Source organism: Condylostylus longicornis, unplaced genomic scaffold, assembly GCF_029603195.1.
Source record: "Condylostylus longicornis isolate FDR11 unplaced genomic scaffold, ASM2960319v2 ptg000011l, whole genome shotgun sequence".
Lineage (NCBI taxonomy): Eukaryota > Metazoa > Arthropoda > Insecta > Diptera > Dolichopodidae > Condylostylus > Condylostylus longicornis.
The window spans coordinates 3457314-3479997 of record NW_026577980.1 but is presented as its reverse complement, the minus strand read 5'-3'; the positions used below and the strand labels follow the sequence as shown (position 1 = coordinate 3479997).

Genomic DNA, 22684 nt, shown 5'->3' with positions numbered 1-22684 from the left:
ATTTTGTTAATTTTTTGTTTTATATGAAACATACAATATATAAATATTTTAAAGATTTTAATTTTTAATTTTTATTTCAAATTTTTTAATCATAAGAATTGTAACTGAGTTATTTACATTTAGACTTATCATAAATGCAATTTCTCAATACAAATTTCGGTGTAAAATTCGTATTATATCTTGTGTTTCATATTCGATTTTGAAATTTTAGTTTGACTTAACATAATAAAATTAAAATCCTTAAAAACTTCATAATTTTTAATTGTAAATTTTATAATTAAATTTTTTTAACAGAAATTCATTTTAATCTTGTTGCCAAAATATTAATTGTTAAACGATAATTTTTTTAAATTTATAATACTACCATTTTATAGTTAACATACATAATTTTGTTCAAATTTTTTAAACAAAATTTAAAGGATTGTTCAAGTTCGGATAGAATTAAATGTTTTTCAGCTTCAAATTTTATATAAAACGTTATATAGAACGATTCATAACTAATTTAGAGAAAATTTAATATTTAATTCTCTCATATTTCTAAAATATTCAAACTCTAATTTTAACATATAAATATATTAATTCTATTAAAAAAAAAAGAAACCTAAATGAAATCATAGAGGCATTAATAAAAAATTTCTAAAGCTAATATTGAATTAAAAATTAATTACGATTTTTATTATTTAAATTAGATATTCACAGTTGTTTATTATTTTATATACATATACGTACTCATTTTGTAAACCATATGTTTTTTAAGTTAAAATTTATAAAGCAGCATGTCGTGACGACTTTGACTTTGGACTTAAAAGTGCACATTCAAGGGCAGAATATGTCAAAACTTCAAAACGAAGCAAAAAAAGAAGTAAACAAAAAAGTGAAAAAAAAAGAATAGTAAAACAGTAAAGTAAAAAAGAAAAAATCCATAATTCTCCAATTAAGTCTATAACGACATACCGTTGTTATCTTTATAAATTTATCATTCAGGAAAATTGCCTGAGGTAGGACGCGAAGAGATTTAAAATAATTCCATAATTTGAAATTCTTGTTTTTTTTTTCGCAATTCACTCAATTTTCAATGTTAGACACATGCATATGTATGTATCTACATCTGTGCACACATGTGTTGTGTTTTTTTTTTGAAATGGTAAAATATGTACATTAAGGAAAGGACGTGTCTAAGTGGGTAGTATACAAAATGCATTTACATCCTGAAGAAATACAAAAACATTATGTATAAAAAGATTTTTAGCTTTAGGTATAGTCATTTTTAAAATTTCATTACATATAATTCATGAATTTTTTAAGGTAAACAATGGAATAATAAAGGCAATTTATATTAATGAATGTGTTGTTTTTCTCTTACCAATGGACAGTTTATTGTACGTACATGTAATAAAGCTTAAATTTAAATACATAAATATTAAGTTTAGTTGTTTACGTACAAAATTGTCATGAAAGCCAGTTTGTATAATTAAAAGCACGATCTACCATTCCTTAACGAAATTTAAAGTTGTTTCAAAATTTTTTTTACTATTTTAAATAAAGTATTTTAACATTTTATAATGTCGAGTCGTAAACATATACATTTATACATTTATAATACATACATTTATAATAACTTAAAAATGTAAATAAATTCAGACATGAAGTTTTGAAGTTTCTTCTATTTTAGCAGAAAATTTTTAAATGATGTTTTCGGATTTCCCACCCATTTTGTATCTGTATACACATTTTTCACATTCCGGAAACTTAGAAATTTGGTCTGTTTTTTGTGTCGGTTTTTTTTCTTTTGCTTTAAAATAACTCTGTTTGCAAAGGTACCATGCAAATAAATCAATAATTTATATCACTTTTTCACTCAATTTTGACATGCATGTGAATATTTTACATTATATACAAATTTTATTTTTAAAAGAAAACTTATTTTTAAGGAAAAGGTGCTGCTCTAAAAATCAGTAGCTGTTTCCATGTTTTTTTTTGTACAAGTTATTAATGTAGTTAAAAAATTCGGTTACCAAAAGTACACAATGTATGTACAATAAGGGATGAAAAAAACAATGGAAACGAAAAAAATGAAACCACTTAATCCGCAGTATGTGTGTTTGAAATTATATTACACATGCATAAACATATAAATGCATTTATGTATGTGTATATAATTGTATTCAGAAAATTTATAACGGTAAAATATGTTACGTGTGTTTTTCATTTCACATAATAGCCTATTTCATACCTACAAGTAAAATATAATGTACTTTTAGAATTTGATATTATTAAAGACGGGATTTAAAAAAAATATATTAGGTACTTTTGTTTGTCCTTTTGTAAGAATACGTTTATACATAAAAAAATGCATACATAAAAACATTTTATAAAAACCTTTACGCTAAACTTATTTTGTAAGAAGATTATAAGGATAATAAGAGAAAAATAGGAAAACATAAATATTTTTATTTTATTTTTTTTTTTTTTTTTAGAAAATTACAACTCGTAAACAGTTTGCCGGATCATATAAGAATGTACGGATGGAATAGAACTAGTTTTAAAAGTAAAGAGGAGGAGTACTTAAAATCAAATTTGTAGTTTTCGTGTTGGTCGACCTATTTGACCTATATATTTGGTAAGATCTTTAATTTGCTTTTTCTAATTATTATATTGCATTTGGTAACTTTGAGAGAACAAATCATTTCCTCAATTCCTTATATTTTTAGATTGTATTGCACGTAATTTTTTATTACAAAGCAATAATTCCATTTCATTAACTTACTCCTTAAAAAGCATATAAAAAATGCATTTTAAACAAATTGTAATTTATTAATTAATTTAAAAAGAAAATATTACTAAAAAGTGGACTCTTAAAATATACAAACATTTTGTTTCTAACAATTTTTTTTATATTGCAATAAATGGTGTGCAATTAAAATTTTCTCAGTAATTATTATTCTAAAAGGTTCCTTTCCTTAATTTTATATCATTATATTTTATATTAAAAGGAGGGTATTTACTTTTTTTTTATAATATACACTTATTTATACTTTAAAAAAATCCTTCATAGTTAAAATATTCATGCAATACGTTACATTATACTATGAAAAAAAATTTATTAAATATTAATTTTTTAACAAATTGTAATTTTTATTAAATCGAAACACGAAAGCGCGGAAAAAATACTAAGAAAATTTATAGTTAGTGAACAATTCTAGTGAACTCTGAGCAATTGTCCTTCGAACTTTCTAACTCATTAGTGATTCTAATTCTAGTCGCTATCAAGTTTTTAACGCCATTTTCTTAATTATATTCATAAACTAGAGCCTGTTATGTACACTAGCCACATTATAATTTATGGTTGCTGTATTAATATGGGAAATACGTAATAACTCGATTTACCTACAGACTATGCAATACTGAGTTTTGTGTGGAGGTTTCACTATATTTCTTTGACAGAACTTTGTAATGGATACACAACCCTTTTTGGCATGACAAGACTGTTAAGAGGGGTGAATGACGCTTCTATGGCTTCTAGGGTTATGGTAGATTTGTCAATATTATAAAAGTTAGAGTGCTCCCATAAAAATAAGTATTTTATGCTATAAACCAAATTTGTATTATTTTCCAAAATTTACAAAATATTTCCTTGATAGGCTTAAGACATTTTATGGGAATAAGATAAGTTAATTACAATTTTTTCCTCTTAATTTTAATGTTTGATGCAAACTTTACACAAAGTACAAGGGCAGAAACTGTTTTACAAATAAAGTTTTAGTGTAATAACAATAACAACTATTATTCAATTTGTTTAAAGCAATGGTATTTCCAGTAATTAATACTTATATGTTGTTCGTAGTTATAGTTTTAGTATACGCGATAGTTTCGACAGTAATTTTATGTAAATTATAGATTTTATTATATAACTTAATTTTAAGCTGCATATAAACTATCAATTTTTGTATATAATGTTCTTTTTTTTTTCTAACTTTATGCATTTAAAATTTTATACTTGATTTGTTTTAAATATTTACTTTTTGAATTTTTATGTCTCATGAGAAAAACTATAAAGTTGAATAATTTAAGTCTTTGTATATATTTTATAAATTAACTAGAATAATATTGTATAATAGGTGAGAGTTTTAAGAAGTCATTATTAATATTATAACGAATATTTTAATGTAATTGGATGGCTATAAGGATGGCGGAGTCGGCCAGATTTGAGTCCCTTGGTGGGTGTACTCACTGGGAATAACCTTTTGATGGTCCATTTGAAGAAGATGGACAAAGTGGAGAACATTTATAGTGTGAATGCGAGGCGGTAGATCACTTACGACTCAGATACTTCTGACGGGACTTTGCGATCCCGATCGATTTCTCGCGGCTTAGGTTGGCTGTAATTTCTCAGGGGTCAAGATGTAATGGGGATAAGATTACAAAGTATCCAATTTGTCTACGTAGGAGCCTTGGGTCCCCTACGGGGGTAGAAAAAAACTAATATTTAATTACAATTTGAAGTTGAAAATAAAAAACCAAACTGTTTCGGTTTGTAAAAAGTAAAAATACAAACAACTAAAGAGCAAGAATATCACCCGTTATAAATTTTAATTATTTAATACAGTAAAATTAAATATGATATGTAAATATTAAGACACCATTTAATATATAGTATACTTATAAATATGCCTATAGACATGCGAATCTAAAAAAAAAGTCAAAAAAAAAAATATTATTTTTATATGAATACATACAAACATTTAAATAGTTGGAACTTGGAAAAACAATTTTCACTTGATTTCTTTATGTTGTATATGCAATTTATTTTGTTGCCAGGAAATTATTAATTTCCGGTTAGGAAATTTCACCACTGATTTTCTACCATATTATTTAATATGTGGTATTTATTTAAGGATTTGTACTATTTCCTTATTAAAAAAAAATAGTATATAGTTACATAGAAAAATTATTTATAATAAAAAGAGAAAGTGAGTTGTGTGTACAAATAAAATATTTTAAAAGCTCAACGAACTTAAATCGATTAATTTATACTTTGTTTTTTTTTTTTAAATATTGTATTAAAAAGAAATCACTAATCATATAGTGGTATCGTTGTTCTATGCGCATTATTTGTGAAATGCACGCAATGTATAATAATAAAAATTAAGTTTTTTTTAAAATTTATTGTCAAAAATTACCCTTTTATTTAATAAGAAATTGAGTAGTTTTGTATTCCATATGAAGTTATTATTTAAATTGTGATGTGACCGACAATATTCTTTAATTTAAATTTTCTTTTGTAGTATTAATATCTTTCCTGAAATTTTTTATAAATAAAATTTAATTTATTAAGAAATTTTTTTTTAATAATATTTTTGGATATGTACATAAATGCAATTTTATCTACCTGTTGCTTTCTTTTGTATTGTGCGTGGAATGAAAAGAAAATTTTGTAAATTCTTTTATTATACGTTATTTTGGAATTCACTTTTGAATTTAATCTGACGTTCTTCTATTTATAAATTATAATATTAATAGTATAAATATTGTGGAGGTGGTAAGATTTTGTAGAAAGCGCAACAAATAAATATATTGTGAACTCATCGATTTAGTCAGGGCAAATAAATAGACTGGTCATTGTTAGCCACTTGTTGCAGTTTGAGAAATAAAATTGTATTTTCAATACTCAAGTTGAGCATTTGAAATATGTTTGTTTATATATTCAGGAACGAAAAAATAATTAAGTTTGAATAATTTATTTTTGCTATCTACTAGAACTTCCATAGAAAGCCGTAGGTTTCTACAGTTCAAGTTAAATATGAGGAGTTTAATTTTTCGGCCTTGACTCGTTCGTTTCTATTCTGTAGTTGTATTAAGGAATTTTCATTGCTTATTTCTTTGCTATAAGAAATTTTCAAAAAACAAAATATGCATTTTATTTCAAAAATTTAACTCATTTTATTCAATTTATACGAGTAGGTACTTGGAATTAAGATTTAAGTGATTGGATTTAAATAATAAGCCCCTACGACTGAATTAACTTTGTTTTAAGCTAGACAGTTCTCCGTTTGTCAAGTTATAATTCTAAAAATCTTTAAAAACTACCAGTCGTATTTGTTAGTTTTTTTTTTTAATTTTCTTCTGGTTTTCTCTTTTAATTTTTCTCTCTGAAGTTGTCACGCTTTTGTCACTTGAAATAATATGAAAGTGAAATTTATTTTCACATGAAATTATTAATTATGAGTTTATTAAAATATTTTATCATTAGTATCGTGAAATAAATAAAACGGAAAATTAAATATAATTATAATAATTTTATTCATAAATTTTATACTATTTCCGACGTATGTAGAATATTTTATGAATTAAGTGTTTATAATGTAATTGCTGTCAGCTGTTATCGATACATAATTATATCGATTTATTGTTTATTAACTATTAAATTTGTTTTTTTGTATGTATATAGCAAATGTGTGTAGCTGGTGAAAATTTCCAAATAATTTTAAATGTAAGTTTTTCATTAAATTTACATTATAAGTACTTATACACTTGAAATTATAAATGTATAATCTAAGCAAAACTCATAAAATTTATAAAAAAAATGCTTTACTTTCATATATAAAGAAATTATATTGTGTATTATGTATGTTTTCACATACATATGTAAATTAATTTTAGAATACGATGAACTATAAAGTCAATTAGAAGGAAGTTGGCAAACCGCCCATGAAATTGAATTTGAAAATCAAGATAAAAAAATACATAAAAGAGAAAAATTAAAAATCATTTAATAATCTGTTTATATCGATGAGAAGATGAAATTTTAGGCACTTATAAAAGATCATATTAAAAAAATTATAACAATTTTAGTGATTTTTTATTAGAAATATTTGAAATATTGAAAGCATATGTTACAAAAGTATTTTTGTGTTATAAATATGTAAGTACATTGTACATACGTATACAAATGTATTTAGAAGTTAAAATATTATTAGAATACAAAATTTAGTAGCAGAATTTACAATTTAGTAAATAATAATTTGCAATAGTAAAGCAATTATTCAATAAAAAGTATGGGCTGCTTATTGTTTTTAAATTGAAAATGAGTTTGAAAATTATGGAAGACCATACTTTAAATATAGGACGTTTTCATTTTTTACGCTTAGAGGCTGGATCTGATCTAATTCAGAATTGTCAGAACACACTAATCAAATAAAAGAATTTTGAATAATGTGAGAACCTTGATTTTAAAAACGAACACGATGGAACTTATCCTATCAATAAATTTTTTAAATTTGAAGTGTCTAAATAGTAGAGCTCTGTACATTTTAAAACTTTTTTTTAAAATTAAAGACAAATTTTTAATTTACAGCCACAATTTTGTACTTGTTGTTTTGAGAATAAGGACACAAATAACTTCAGAGCTTTAAATTTACAACTTCTGGTCAGCTATTCGCTTAAAAAACGAATAATTGACCGAATAAACTATAATTTTTTTTCTCGAGAAACGAAAGCTAATCTAAAAACAAAATTTGATCGTTAATTTGCCAGCCATTTTTCAATGATTTGAAATAGAAAAATTTTCTTTAATTTCTACTAGTGGTTTGCTTTATACGACGGTATATTTCTTAGTTGATAAGTGGCTTAATTAAATTGTAAGAAATTTTTTTTCAAATTTTATTTCATTTACTCTTACCATATGTGCCTTTATCTTTTCTTTTTTTTTTTTTTTGACCATGAATTACTTGTTTTTTTTTTGTTATTTCAATTATTTTTTCACAACTTATAGTTAATTTTGTGATGAAAAATAAATTATTTTTAGAAAATTTTTATTTAAATAGGTTCTCATATATTTTTTAATTGTTTTTCTCTGTGATGCTTTCTTTCTTTTCAAAAAATTTATTATTCATTTTTAAAATTTGTGCCAATTTGTGATTGATTCAATAATGTTCCAATTTCGTACGTCATTCTCATAAAATGTTAATTAAAATTTTGATACAATTAATATGGGAGTAATCTACGCTTTTTAACAGCTTTGTTGAGAAAAAGTTAAAATATTAAATATTAACTTATATTACGATTATAAATTAAGAAAATGAGAATAGGTATATTGTAACATTTAAAAATTCTTAGTCATATAAATACATATTTTTATTGTATTACTAGTGTTGATTTGGTAAAATTAATATAATGAAAAATACGGGTAAAAATCTCTTTAAGAAATTCGATCATCAATAAAACAAAACGGCTTGGAGAATAGAAAATGTCAATAAAACAAAAAGGCTTAAATGTACTTGGTACATAAATAGCTATAAAAAATTAAATTAAATTGTATATCTTTAATGGTGTAAGATCTATAGCTAAAAATGTACGAAATAACTTGGTGTATGGATTGTTATTTGACTATATATAAATAAAAATTCTAATTTTCCGAACGGAATTTAAACTAATTTAACGATATTAAACATACAATTCAGTTTATAAGTTGAAGTTGCTCAGTTATGTGTTTGTATTTTGTTATAATTGTGTTTTTGATCAGCTAATAACTTGTCTATTGTCAGAATACATATAATATAGGCTTATTAATCGCAAGTTTTTACTGTATTTCTATTATACATCAATTGAATGTAATATTATGTTTAAATAAGAACCCCTATATAATTAAAATTTTTTTTAATTATAAATAATTGCTAAATATAAATGTATAATTAATTTTCTTTTTCTATAAACAATTAATTTTATTAGAACTTGTCATTATATGATTTTCAAATTTTCATAATTATATATAAACTCTTTTATTATCGTATAGTGTTTTAATTATTGTGATAAAATATAGTATGCATATACTTATATACATCAGTGTATGTTTACGTGAATGAATTAAATGCATAATGTATCATGAATGATATTGTTTAGTTTGATATGCGAACGTACTACGTTGTAAAAGAAAAAACCTATATGAATGTAGTAAAATCAAAGCTCGCATACAAAGAAATTTTACCGTAATATATGAATATATATTATGTATATATGAAGAAAATTTTTACCGAATTAATATTTTGGCAAAATAAATGATGAGTATCGAACTTTTTCAAATGAATATTTTTTCTGTTTTTGTAATTTGAATGCGATTATTTACAAAAATGTGATGTTTTTGGATTTTTTCTTAACTCAAAAGATAAGTATAATAGGTATGCAGGTACATTAAACAAATATAAAATTATTGAAATAAAACAAAAAATCTTACGCAAAATCAACAAATTTAAGAAGATTTCTATATGCACTGAAAATTTAATTTTTTAAAAGCTTATTAAAAAAAAATTCTTAATATTTTCTTTTATTTTTTTTTTAAATTTTATTTTTCATTTAAATTTTTTTTCAAAAATTTATTTTAAGTTAATTCAATTAATTTTTTTGTAATAATTTACGTAATATTTATATAAAATTTTCAAAATTTTAAAATGAAAAAATAATTAAAAAAAAAAATTTCCAAAAAGAAAAAATTTTTTAATTTTTTTTTTTATTTGAACTCGCAACTTTTCTATTAATAACTTTAAACTTTTTTTTAATATTAAAAATATTATTTTTAATAGATAATAAACATACTTATAAATAAATAAATAAGAATAAATAATTATATGGGCAATATGTATGTGTGTTTAATAAAAATAGAAAAAAAAAACAAAAATTATAAAAAATAGTAAAAAAAAAATTAATGAATATTTGAATAAGTTTTAACTAAAAAATAAAACATTTCTTTGGTTATTTTCAATTTTTCGTGACCACAACAGTGAAAAAATCGCGAAATACTGAATGAAAAAGAAAATTTTTCTATTTCCACCCGTCATATCATTATATATATAGAGTGGATTAGTTTTCCTTCTCCCGCACATTTTCAAAGAGTATGTTTTTGTACTATACTTTTGGTCAAAATGTATTTTTTTAACAATATGTAGTGATGTAAATAAGTGTTAATTTATTAAAGAGTATTTTGTTTTAGTTCTTAGTTTTGATACAAATTTCTAAATAGGAAAATTACAATAAATGGACAGCATGGACTTTTCGGTGTTTTGCCTTTGAGGGGTTGAAAATCACTATAAATGCAGGAAATTAGATGGAAGGGGGGAGGGGGCCAATTTATGCAACAACAAGACGAACAGGAACGGTGCAAGAACGAGGGATCTGTTAGCATTGAGCAGGGGAATCTCAGTAATGGGGTGCTCTGTGGATGGCCCGCTCTAATGCGAAAGGCAAGACGCTTTTTGGGAAGATATCGGTTTGATGGGTTGGAGAAGATTTTGGGATTGGTTAAATGGATTGGAGGATATCGCTCGTGTGTGCTCTCCTGAAATTTGTCAAGGGATTTGGTTGGGTTTATCGGTTATAAGAGTGTAATGGAAGGATTTTGATGGTCCTTCTTTGAGGGTGTGTTCTCCCCTCTCTAACTAGATAATATTAATGTACTTATATCTTTTCTTTTCTTTTATTTTTAAATAGAATTTTTTAAAAAATTATATCTGTTCAAATATTTCCTATTTGACAGATTTACAATGACATAGATCATAGTTATTATACATACATAACTAAAATATTTATAATTAATTTAATTTTTTAACATTTTCATGAAACTTTCTTAATATTTAAAATATTTTTCACGTACTACAATGAAATAAAATTTCGTATAGTGTTACAACTCTGTTTGAATTCAAATATACGTTATTAAATTTAAATATAATACATTGTAGATGTCGCAGTTGTCGTCTTTTCTGTTACCTGCTATATGAATAGTCAATCTATCACCGTGAGTTTTTAAAATGATTATAAGCTTTTCAGAGGGAATAATATATTTTAAAAACAAGAATAGAGAGTAAGACATTCGACACAATACAATCTGTATTCGTATGTACAATTTATATTATTTGTACTCACGTTTATATATAATATTTTTTGTTCTAGCCTGAAAATTAGTGATATTGGAATATAGCGTAAAAAATTATTATGGTGTTTTTGAGACATATATGATATTTGTAGGAAGCAATAATAAATTTATCGGTATATATAATATCGTATTTTTATTTTGATAGTACATTAATGGAATAAAAAATTATGTTTTTGTACATTCTTCATGTGTTTAGATGTAATTTATTTTCAATAAATAAAATAAAATTTATTAAATTATGAGTAATTTTAGATTTTGTTGAATCTTCTGATTTCTGTTCTTTATGCAGAAATAATATATATAAAATATTATTCTGTGCTTCCTGTAAGACAATTAATTTTGATTTCAAAATTGTCTTGTAGAAAACACAGGAAAGGAGTATGGCAGGATTTTGGACCTGTATTTAGTACGAAGGTTATTGAGGTATAAAAAGTAATTACTTGATGTTGTACACAGATTTTCGAACGAATAATTATATTGTCGTGTCAAAAAGGGAGGAAAATTCAAATAAGCTGGTCAGTTTTCCTCACAAGTAGAGAAATTTATGAATATTGTAAAGAGATTTATGAAATTTATGAATCTTATTTCATATAAGATTCCGAGATGATTTCTTTGATGTTCTTTCTCTTCTTTAAGTTGTGTCTTTGGCTAGAAAATATTATAAGAGCTGGTTTTAGTTACCCGATGGGTTCCTATTGACACGGGACATAATTTTCGGTATCGAAGGTAAATCAATGCGGCACCATTTCGCGGACTAAAGGATTAAGCAATTAATTTGAGCGTATTATACAATTTTTTTTTCGCCAGTAATAAATTCTAATTTAAACTTATTCCATTTGCATATTACCATATTAATAATTTCAGTTTGCTCTACAATATAGAGCAAAATGTCCCATTTGTTATAAAAAATACTCTAATAATATTTCATTTCATTGAGACATTAATTTTTTTGACCTATCAAAACATTAAAAATATCCTTAAAAGTGTTAGAAATTTGAACCTAAAATGTGCGTGTACGCGAAACTAGCATTCGATATGTGCTTTTGAAGAATGTTACAACTAAATATATATGTATGTATTTTCCATTAAATGTTAAGTTGTATGTGTAAATATAAAGCAACTTTCAAGGTTTTTGTTACTTAATACCTTTTAAATTCATTTAGTAAAAAGCTTATAAGTAATTTCTTTTAACTAAATTTAATCGCATATTATAGAAAATTAGAGGTAAAATTAAAATGGATTATGAATGTTTTGTAAAGGAGCATATTAAATGAAAATGCTCTACTGTTATTAGCTGGATTCTAAGTGAACGGGTTAATCAATTATTAAAAAAGTTAATTTTTTTTTTGCCAAATAGCAAAAATTTTATAGCTCTCAAAACAATTAAAGAGAGCAAATTTAATAAAATTTAATCATATCTTTTGATGTGGGTACCGGGATATTATTGCATAGACGGGAATGAGAGAGCAGATGGTCTCACGTGGAGGCGAGCGACAACTCCTTTCATTGGCCGGATCCATGCTTTGGTGTGCCAAGGAGAATGGTTCTACGCGCCCTAAATAGTTGCTCCAAAATATTTCCTCCAAAATATTTATATCTCTCTTGGGGCCGAGGAAGACGGGAGCTGGCCACATTTGGTCGCCTAGATTTGTGGCTTTTGGTGGGCGTTCTCAAGGGACACTGCCTATTGATAGTTCATCTGAAAATAATGGGTAAGGGAGAGGTCTAACGTCTTTATTTAATCTTTTGCAAATTTTTACAACTGAAAAGACTACAAGCAAAGACTTTAGCTTTTACTGTCATTTCAGAAGTTACGTAATATTTATCATACAGGCGTACATATTACTTACGGATGTACTGTCATACAACATGCATAGAAAACGTTGATTTTAATAAATTAAATCTCGCAAGCTTGACCATATTTATTTTTGTTTGTCACTTTTTCCGTGGGTTGTTCATAGAAACGGAATTCATTGAATGGGAAAAATTTATAGCTTATATATTATATATGTGCATATTTATATGTGTATGTTGAATTTCATTACATAGCATAAAAATTGTAATTTAATTTCACATTAAAACATTAACCAATATGGTAAATAAAATGTTAATTATAAAATTATAACAAAAGCAGAAAAGAAAATAACATTTTTATCAACTGGCAACAATACAAAAAAAAACATAAATCGAACAAAACTGTTAACTATTTACACAACTATTCTGTTCATGATTTAATGCGTTATTAATAGATAACCAACTGTACTATAATAAACTACTGTAAAGCAGAGAGACGATATAAAAAGAACGACAAATAAAAAGGATAAAAATAGTCCTTTTATGTACAAATTAAAAATATCATGAAGGAAATTTATTTTATATCCTTAATATCCTGACGGGTTAAATGTGTACATACATATACAAAAATGTAAGGGATATGAAAAATGCTAAACGAAAAGAAACAAAGTAATCACTGAACAAATGAACAAAAATTTCTGGTCACTTCAAAATAAATTCAATAATTACAAATTGGGTATATAAAGACGAATTGAAAGGAAAGAATCGGGAAATTAAAAAAGAACTCTGAATCGTATAGAAAAAATTAAATTAAAATTGTAACGGTAATGAAAAAAAAATGGAAAAAATTGTTAAAGTTTAATATACACACACAGATACTAACGGACATATCACAGATAAATAAATACATATGTATATGCACATTTATATTTATTTTTTTCGTTCACAAATCTTATGTAAAACTACATCAAAATGCAATGACAAAGCGCTTCACGAATCAAAATCACGAGATTTTTGCCGAGGTTATAAAACACCTTCTAAAACATCTCATTCTGAATCAAGCTACCGTTTCAGATTCGTACTATAGTTTTGTCCTCTTCCAAACAAAGTCGGCGCGTTTTGGTCTCCGTTTTTCTGACTCTTTTCAGTTGAATTATTGAAAGATAGTTTTTTCTTTGGGCACATCGGCCAATGACATTAAATTTGTACGTCCCAGTTTAGCCAATTCCCACTTTTCCCATTCTGGCCAAAACGAGTGTAAGAAGTTTTTGTTTTAAAACCTATAATTTGCCTTAAAACTTTTAACAAAAACTATTATCAGAAAAATTTTTATTTGTTTTGTCACGTCACTGATCTTTTTTTATACTAAAAAAATTTTCTATATAAATTGCAATTTTTTTTTTTGCTATAATTGTTAATTTTTTTAGCTTTTCGAAAGGCAATTATTCAAGGACATTTATTTCCTTTTATACCGAAACCACAATATTATCGATACGCCGCCTATATGAAGGAGGAAATTAAAATAAATGTAAAAGTTAATAACATGACCTTCACAATATAATCAACTGCTTTAATAATATTGCAAAAACAAAGAGGCAAGTAAGTTGTACGAGTACATTGTTTAGCCAAAAAGACTTAAAATTGAAAAAGTATAAATAAATTGAATGTTTTTAGGTACTTATTCAAAATCTAATGTGTTGTCCCTATGGAATTCTTTATAAACGTGGGAATTATTATTGTTCGGAACAACATGAATATGATGTGCTGATTTTTGGATAAAAATTTGTAGGTAAAGCTACCGTCATGTTAACATGATTCGCTAGTTATGTATATAGGAAAGAAAAAAATTTTCTCAATTTCTATATAAACATCTCTGGTGTATTAATTAACACGTTAGGCACATATTTAAAATAACCATTTTTAATTGATGGAAGTGTACGTGTTTAAGGACAATAAGGATGACAAATTGTTGTTTTTAGCTGTCAAATATTGTGATTGTACATTGAGGGTGATATGAGAATATGGTGATGTTAGTATAAATAGAATTAAATGGATTGCAATGAATTTAAATGAATAGATTGAATTGGAGATATTTTAGCAGAAATTAATTTGCAATTAGATGAGAAAATTGTAAAGACAAAGATTTAGTTATTTACCAGGTTGAAAGTGAAAATACTTACGGGGTTCTTAGCGAGTGGGGCACAAAATTAGAAATAGGTAACTTCAAGGAAAAAGAGGAAAATGCAAGCAAATTCCTCAAATAATAAATAATTTACTGTAAAAAATGAATTGCAAACAGTTGCGGCAAAAAAATCAAATTTTAATAGAAAAATTTGCAATAAATCAAATTCCACAAAACAAAACGATAAACTTAGAGTTATAAAATCAAAAATGATCCCTCGAATCAATCCTTAAACCTTCTAATGAAAAAATCATTAAATTTAATCAGGAATCTTCAAGAAAAACTTTAAGGAAATTCCAACTCCAAACGTTGCAAAATTAAATTTAATTTGATTTTTTGGGTAATAAAATTTCCAGAGGGCGAACTTTCATAAAGGAAACAAGAGTCTCACTTTATTAATGAAAGAAAATGAAAAAATAATAAAAAATTCTTTAACGGGCTTAGTGCCCGTTATCTTAAATATCTTAAAAGAAAATCAAAATAAAATCTAATTCATTCCTGGGAACTAAAAGGAACTGGGAACTAAGAATCAAATCTCATGAGAAATTCAGAACTGAAATTAAAAGCTCAACTCATGTAACTTTGATAAGTAATTTGAAAGCGTTCTAATATTAGAAATAGATAATTTTGTATCGTACTCATTAGTATTGCACACTAATAATTGATAATTTTTATGTATCCTGTCCCTATTAAAATCTCTTCAAAAACTTAAATACATGGTTCCAAGTACATAGATTTAATTTTTTTAGTTTTTTCTAAATGCAAAGTAGGCACCTATTCGATTATTATCACAAATTCAAAGAAACATTTTTAAAAGTTCATTGAAAATTTTCGTAGTCAGCAAATTTAATGTAAGAATAAATTCCAAAAGGATAATGAAAATTCTCTTGATAAAGGATTTGGTTGAAAGTAAAAAATTTGAAATGAAGGTAGAAAAATCGAAGATGAGAAGACGTACAGGTAAAATTCGATTAAAAAGAAAATGAAAAATTTAAAATTAAAACCAAATCCAAAGAAATAAGAGTTTAACTTTTCTTTAATTTAATTTTCTTTTTTTTTAAGGCAAATCAAGTTCCGATGTATTTGAAATACTGTCAGCTGATAAAAAAGAAGAAAAAAATAGTAATGAATCAAGTAATGTACCAGCAAGTACCAAAAATGAATTTTACCAAACACCAAGTAATATTAGCCAATTTAGTCACATCTCTGAAAGTCCAGCTGAGTTAAAACGAGACATTGGAGATGAATTACAGAAAGAAGATTCAATTTTTAAAATTACAAGCGAACAAAAAAACTCAGAATCAGAAAATCGAAATATTCAAATGGAACCTGAAAGAAATGAAAATGAAAAACTTATTATGTTATATTTTAATCAAAATGAAATTAACTTAAACACTCCTAAACCTAAAAATGTGAAGGAGAAAATTAAAAAGAAAGAGTCGCTGAAAGTTAATTATATTAAAGAAAATATTCGTAAAACTAAAACATATATTGGAAGAAAAATACTAAAAAAGAATCCTGAACTACCACAAAATAGACAAAAATCAGGAAGTGACTGTAAACCAGTTAATAAAATAGTTTATAGAAGATCTGAGTTATTAAAGGATCCATTTGGAAGATATGGAGTAGAAAAGCAAAGTCTAATTGATAGAAAAAAAATGCATTTACAATATTTTAAGCCAGTTAAAGTTGAAGTTTCATCTGTTCACCCTACGGATCAATTATTACAAGAAAAGGTAATAGTTAAAGACGAAGAGAAACTCCCTGTAAAAGTGGCATTAAATGAAATTGAGCACGTTTTAAATAAAATAAAAGAAATACGGCTGGAAACGGTTAATATTTCAAGAGTACCGCTACCGAACGAGAAACGTTTTAATGACGTTACAAGACTTTTTTCTGAAGTTGAAAAAAATTTCAATCTGGTTTCGGATAAAATGCATGCTGAGATAATGCATGAAGGTTCAAAAAGGAAGATATCAATAAATCCTTTACTGAGTAAAAAAAAATCCAATAATTTCGTTAAAGAATTCAAAAGCTTTGGAAATGGTAAACTAATGTTAATCGTTTTTTCTTGATTAAGTTAATAATTTACAATATTTTTAGGTACTAGCAATAGTGTTCAAAAATGTATTTTTCAAAATCAAGTTGGTGATTGGCATAAAAATACTAATTGGAATGCTCTACTGCAAATGTCTGAACTAAAGGAATCGAATCGAAATTAATAAACTTTGAAAATCAAAAGATAATTTAAGGTGAATATTATTTTTCATAGAAAACTTTTTCAGTTGTGTAGATTAAATTTTTAGTTAAAAATTTCTAATTTATTTCTTTTAATTCTTCAAAACTGTTCAAAGCTATTTAAATTATAATTTAGTGTTATAAATTTTTAAAAATTTACTGTAAAATTTAAGAGTGAAAAATTTTTCTTATAAATACAATCATTTTCATTGTCAAGTATGCAGATGTTAAGCAATTGTCAAATATTTTTAAAATTTCTGTTATAATTTTATATTACTGAAAAACTTAAAAAAAAGTATATATATTTTTATTAAGAAATTTTAATTTTCACAAAATAAACTATTTGTTTATTTAAAATAATTTTCAAATTACAAAACACAAAAGAAAACAACAATTACAATGCTTGTATCGTTTATATTTAAAAATTATTTTTATAATTAAATTAAATGAAAAAATTTATTATGTCAAAGGCAAGAAAATTTTTCATTATCTCCATATTATGCACATACACTCATGTGCATGTACATAAAAAATATTTTTGTAACATTTGCCATTATTTTTAATATAAATTTATTTATATTAAAAATATTACGTATTTCAAAATTTTGTAAAATTGCTTGTGTACTATATGGCATATATGTATAATGTAATACATGTGTGGAAATAAACGATTGCATAATTTATATTATATTTTTAAATTTAATAAATGAATATGCTAAAAGCCCATAAATAGGCTTTATTTAATTTAAATTAGAAAAAAAATTACGTAAAACTGTTATAACTTAATTTAAAAATGAAATTGTTAAATTTGACCATAGCATAACATTGAGTGTAATTTTTATGCATAACGCAGTTATAGAAAGCGTCTAATTGGAAATGATTTCTACTCTAGCGAAGGTTTAACTATAATTAAACTTTTATGAATAGAGTCTTTTCATAGGCAACAGTATTATCATAGAGTTTAAGTAATGGATGTCGAGTATAGTTAGTAAACTTCACTTTAAGTATATCAACTCTTATCGTTTTTATGGATAAATTCTCATTTACGAACTAAAGTTTTGCTGAAAATCTTATTATTTTCATACAATATATATAGAGGATTATTCATTATTTATTAATAAATATTTTAATAATATCTAATAGCTTATTTTTAAACTAATCACATTCATTTGAATCTCCTGTATCCGTTTTTTTTTTTTAAATTTCAAATTCAACTCTAATCTAGATACCGTGACGTAGAAGTGAAATTTATATAATTGTTTTATTAATCTCTTTTAAGCAATTATGCAATTTTTATACATACAAAAATAATTTTATAATATAGAGAACAAATTATACATATAAAAAAATTTAATTTTCTCGTAAAAAGTTATTATTTTATAATATTAAACACTTCATTTTAAATGATAATTATTTTTAATAATAGACAATTTTTAAACTTTTAATTTTTTCTTGCTTTTCTTTTGACCAAAGTTCTTTAACCTTATCGTTAATATTGAAAATTATTATGTTTTTGCTTTCTTGCCAAGAAAATTGTAACATACAATAATTTATAAATATGATTACAATGTTCTTTATTGTAAAATTAATATTGAAAATACAATTACAGAAGTATAAGATGCAAGGTAGACAAACATATGCACGTAATACTTCATGTGTGCATGCAATTGGTACTTCATTTCCAATTAATATAAATGACCCAATAAAGAGCCTTGCCAAGAAAATAATATAACACCAACAACACAGTGTGAGAAAAAAGAAAAGAAAAAAAAAACAAAACAAAATTGGAAATAGATTTTGAAATTTGACTTAAAATAGATTTTGTTTTTAAAAATAGTTTTTTGACTAAAAAAACCAAAATTAATAAGTATCTAAAGTCACGTTGCTTTTTCTCGAGGAATCGAAACAGTCATCTAGAATGAATTTGCTAAAATCATCTTTGATACGGTTGTGGGAGGAGTCTATTCCAAACAAATTGGTGTGGAGATTTTCCAGACCACTGTACCGTTTTTTCATGACGCAGAGGTGGACGCAATAAACGGGGTTTTAAGATGGTTGGGGGGCAATGTGATGTTATGTAGGGCTAACAGCATTTTTACGAACAGTCAGATAAGATAAGGGCGTTAGAAACGGAGACGTCTACTTCTAGACGGTCCGGGATTGCAGTTGGGAAAATGAAACAAGAGACGGCGCTACCAGACTATTTTGTCTCATGATGAATCTAATGTCTTTCCCTCGTGGTGACATTGGAATTGTGATAGGTGTTATATCTGGGCACTGTAAAAAATTTTCCAAATTAAATCGTAGCTCCAGATAATTGAAGTGATTCCCATACTTAACTATTAGCTAAACTAAAATTTACTTATTAAAAGTATGCTAATTTTAATGTGTCCCAGACAAGAGTGCAATATTTTAGCACAATATATTAAGAGATTTTGTAAAAGATAAAGTTATAAATATAAGGTAAAAATGGTTTAATAAAACAGTTTTATAGCAGCTTAAAGCATAAAATAAAAATTTTTTTTAATTTATGTTTGTACTCGCTTGTGTACAATATGTATATATAATAACTTGATACATAAATATTTAATGTGTAATTAAACCTTAATGTTATTTTAATTTACTCACTATATAATGTATATGGAATGTAAAAATTTTTCACTAGGATTTCATTTTAAATACTTGTAGCATATGTGCCTATATGCTGTTTTATAGCAAGTGTGTAATTGTTTGTGTTCATAATATTATTTATAAAAACATATATGAATCCATTATATTTATATTTTTTAGTAGCACAATTGCAACAATTTTTTATTTTTATTTAAATTTTTGTATATTGTTCGCAAAGTGTGTGTGTTGTATCATTCTCACTTGCCAACACAGTATGCACAATATGTTAAACACATTTGAAGTTACTTTAATTTTTGATACATAATAAATTTTCCCGAATAGAGCCAGATAAAAAAGAACAGCAGAAACAAAAACAAAATAAATTATATTATGTGAGAAAAAAATTCTTGAGTGGAACAAGAATGAGCGTGAGTTTTACTAAATGCCTTCATGCAGCGCCGCGACTGTTTGTGTTGTTTTTCCCCTAAATATTTAAGTTGTCCTTCATATAAAAATTAATATTTTTTTTTTATTTTTTATAGAAAAAGGAAGATAATTACGCTGATATCAAATAATATGATGTACTATAAGTTTTTATATTGCGCATACATAATGCAAATTGAGGAAAATTATGTCCGTGAATACACACACACAGCCACACCAACAATATTATAATTAAATAAAATTAACAATAAAAACAAAAAAAATATAATTAAAATTATTTTATATGTAAAAATGTGAATTTTTCACCACATAAAACAAAAAGCTTTGTATTCATTCTCTCATACAATCAGAAGCAGCCTTTTTTTTGGGGGAAAAAAAAACAATAAAAGAAAAATTATAATTAAAAAATTTAAATAAATAGTATTTTTGTGTTCAAGTTGAATTAAAAAAAAGAAAGTGATTTCCTTTTGTGTGTGAATGCTGTGAATTAAATCTTTTTAAGATTTTACTAGAGCGTTTAAAATACGTTTATTTAGAAGAGTCTTCAACGCATATACCAAAAACATAGTTGGTTGACTGTTGACAAAAAAAACCAAAAAGACAACCAACAGTGAGTCATAAATAAATTAACTTTTATTTTAAAAAAAAGGATAACAAGGATAAAAAATAGTTTTTGTTCATTTTCTTTTTCTTTATTAAAGGTCCAACGGTGTTAAGTCATAACTAAATGATATGAATTAAAAATTATTACCAGTTTTAATGAAAAATGGCTTAATTTAATGCAAATATTACTTGATGTGAAGAACACCTGAAGAACAAATACATACGTAACAAATTTCTAAAAAGCAGCAGAGTTGATCAATGAATGGGGTAAAAAATTTAAATCTTGCTGAAGCTGGATATCTAAAATTCGACTGATACTTTTACATCGGAACAAAATAAAAGAACATAAACGACGCTATCTAAGTTCAAGATAATGTTAGCATAACACTAGTGTAGAAGTCTAGAAAAAATAAGTATTATGGAGCATCTGAATTCGCTGGCAGAAACTGAATAAAATTGGAAAGACGGTTAAAATTAGAAAGGCATTTGATAAATTAAAGAAAATTTGTTTGACAACATCTACAAAATCAGTACCTATTTAAGATTAGAAACTATTTCAACTCTATATATTCCCGAGATATTATCAATACAGGTAAGAAATATATGCACATTTATAAATTTTTGCTATAAAATTAGTTAACACACAATTAACTGTTCGTTCATGCACTAACGTGCTTTTAATCTAATTTAATGTTACGTATTTATGTTAGAGTCATATTTACAAAACGTTTTGTAAAATCCTATATTTTTATCTTTGATTTCAAATTATCATAGTTCTTTATTAACAAAATTTTTAGAGGCAAATATCAACCGACAAAAAAACTATGATATTTTTTTGTCAACTTTATTAAAGGTTATAAAATGAATCTTTTTGTTTCAGTTGTCAGTTATTCATTTTAATTCTCTTTAATTTCATCAGTGTAAAAACTCAACATAGTATATTAAAAATAATTTCTTTTGTTTTCTTAGCTTTGACTTCCTTAAATTATTTTTAAAATTTTAAGGAAAACTGTTAGTTGAGAATTTTTTAAACAAAAATATATACAAAGGTGTGAAAGGCTTGAAAGGGTTGATTTTTAAAATGAATAAAATTTATTTCATATAACGAAGGCATTTTAACCTTTTAAACATATCAGCATTTATAAATAAATTTTATTTTAGTAGTTCGTAGAATTAATATTAAATTCAACTTTTGTTCTGCATGGGATCTAAAATTCGAAAATTCAATTGAAAATTATTATTTTAAAATTGAGTAAAATTATTTTAAAAATATTTTACATGAGTTTTCCCACACAATAAATAAATTTACATAACGCTTGAAAACTGTCATACAAAAAAATTTATAATATATTAAAAATTAAATTTCCTCGAGGATATTTTATGAATATAATTTTAACTCATGATTTTTAGTCTTGCCTCATATGTCAGATAAAAACGTAAAATTATAGAATTTCGAAGGCGAAGAGACACTTCTGAGTATTCAACAAAAAAAAAAAAAATACAGATAAAAATTTTCATTTCCTACGCTGTAAATTTTTTTAATTTTTTGAATGGTCGAGTAATTTAACTGGCAAATTGAAATTTTTAAATTATAAATAAAAATTTGAAAAACTGCATATATTTCAAGAAATTTTTATTAAATTAAAACATTAAAAAAGAACAAAAAGAGCCATGAGCGGAAGATGAGCCACTGTTTCCTCCTCCTCCCTCTCGTCATAGCACCTCCTGCGCTCAGTTATAATTCCTATCGCAACTTGCATGTACTCAGATTTTTTGCTGGTAGAACCTCAAGAGACGTACAATGCCTTGTGAGCTCATCCGCTCTATAGTTTTCTTGGTTTCCTTGAAAGAACTTTGTATGGCTCGGAGCCCCACCTCTTCTTGATTTGTCT

At 25.1% G+C, this 22684-nt stretch overlaps 1 protein-coding gene and 1 long non-coding RNA gene across 5 annotated transcripts in view; one reads left to right on the top strand and one right to left on the bottom strand.

The window, feature by feature from the left end:
- The window catches only part of LOC129619338 (uncharacterized), a 63724-nt gene that overhangs the window by 24057 nt on the left and 16983 nt on the right, over positions 1-22684 (bottom strand). The window lies entirely within an intron of this gene.
- On the top strand, positions 2451-14295 carry LOC129619340 (uncharacterized). Its single transcript, XR_008697857.1, has 2 exons — positions 2451-2620; positions 14143-14295. It is a non-coding gene; the product is annotated as an uncharacterized LOC129619340 (long non-coding RNA).